Raw genomic sequence first — 1691 nt, forward strand, 5'->3', positions numbered from 1 at the left:
TTTAAGCCACCCAGTTTGCAGTACTTTATTATGACAGCCCTCACTAAGATACTAGGAGTACAAACCATTCTGAGGAACATCAAGATTTAGAAATGCATTTGCCAGCAGGACGCTGAAGCTGGGGTGAAAACGGGAGGTGTCAAAAAGAACACTGAATTTAAGGATGTCTCCCTCTGACAGGGCCTTCTGACTAAACACAGGAGCGATGAGGTATTTTAGAATCACCAGCTGCTTTTCTTTATGATTACTCCTAATTTCTAATCCCTGCTGGGCCAGAAATTATTTTTATGGCTCATGTAAAATTCAATAGCTTACAGAGTATTCTTTCATGCTATGACTGCAATTATTATCAAGTTGGTGAGTAAATTGTTCACTTATCCGAAGTTCTGAAATGATGGTCACTGTCAGTCTCCCAATATTCACAAAATTCTCTTGCAAATTTCTGGTCTTTCCTTAAGTTTTAATTATAATCATGTTAAGCATTCAGAAAACAATTTTGCAACACTACACATACTGCCAAGATTTAATCATAGTTAACAGACTTTTATATTTTCTTTAACTCTTATCTTTCTCTTTTAAAGAAAATAAATTGCAAATTTGACTTAAGCCTTATTTCTTATACCTGCCCTCTACTTCTTTCCTGAAATAATTACTATATATATTTTTAGACTTTTACACACACACACACACATACACACACATATGGGCTTCCCTGGTAGTGCAGCAGTAAAGAATCTTCCTGCAATACGGGAGACCCAGGAGACACACGTTCAATCCCTGGGTCAGGAAGATCCCCTGGAGGAGGAAATGGCAACCCGCTCCAGTATTCTTGCCTGAAAATTCCGTGGACAGAGGAGCCTGGCGGGGTGCAGTCCATAAGGTTGCAAAGAGTCGGACATGAATAAGCAACTGAGCACACACACACGTACACATTCATATACTCACAAATATATACAAATATTTGTATACATGCACACAAGATCTATATATGTCCTTATAATGTATTCTGAAGTGGTGTATAATATGGTTTCCTGCTCTTTAAAAATATAGATAAACGGTAGACCTTTTTTTGGCTCAATACTGTCATCAAAGTTTATCCTCGTTATAAATGGAGACCTCATGCAGACCTGCTGAGGCATACTCCCCTGATGAATAAACTGCAGTTTGTCAGTCCCCCGTTGACAGAAAATGAGCTTGCTTCCCTCTTCCAGCTCTGACAAATGCCAGCAATGAACATCTCTGCATTTGTCTCCTTTTGCACAAGCAAGTCCTGCTCTCCCCTCAGCTCAGGTCACAAGTCTGCCCTCTGTCCTCAGCTGGAGGTACCTCAGCCTTCCCCCAACCCCTGCCCAGAGGCAGTGTCGACTCTTCACTGAGTTGGCTGATAAGGGCTAAATAGAGACAATTAAATACTCGTGCATTTGTAACCTGGGTTTGGGTTTGAATCCAAGGCTCCAGATGTTGGGCGACATGCATCATTTAGTGGGAAATCATATTAAAAGGATGGTACTGTGTCCTCGGTGAATGGATTGATAATATGAGAAGGCAGTTAAACATTCCATTCATCACCATATTGCTTGAGGGAGAAAATATTAAACTTTGCTGCCTTAGCTAGTCTCAAAGGGAGCCACAAATCCTGACTCCATTAATGAAGGAAAGCTTGTTCTAAGGAGTGATCTGGTTGGGGAAGT

Source organism: Moschus berezovskii, chromosome 15, assembly GCF_049115385.1.
Source record: "Moschus berezovskii isolate FMDL1 chromosome 15, NW_MosBer_1.0, whole genome shotgun sequence".
NCBI classification, from domain to species: Eukaryota; Metazoa; Chordata; class Mammalia; order Artiodactyla; family Moschidae; genus Moschus; species Moschus berezovskii.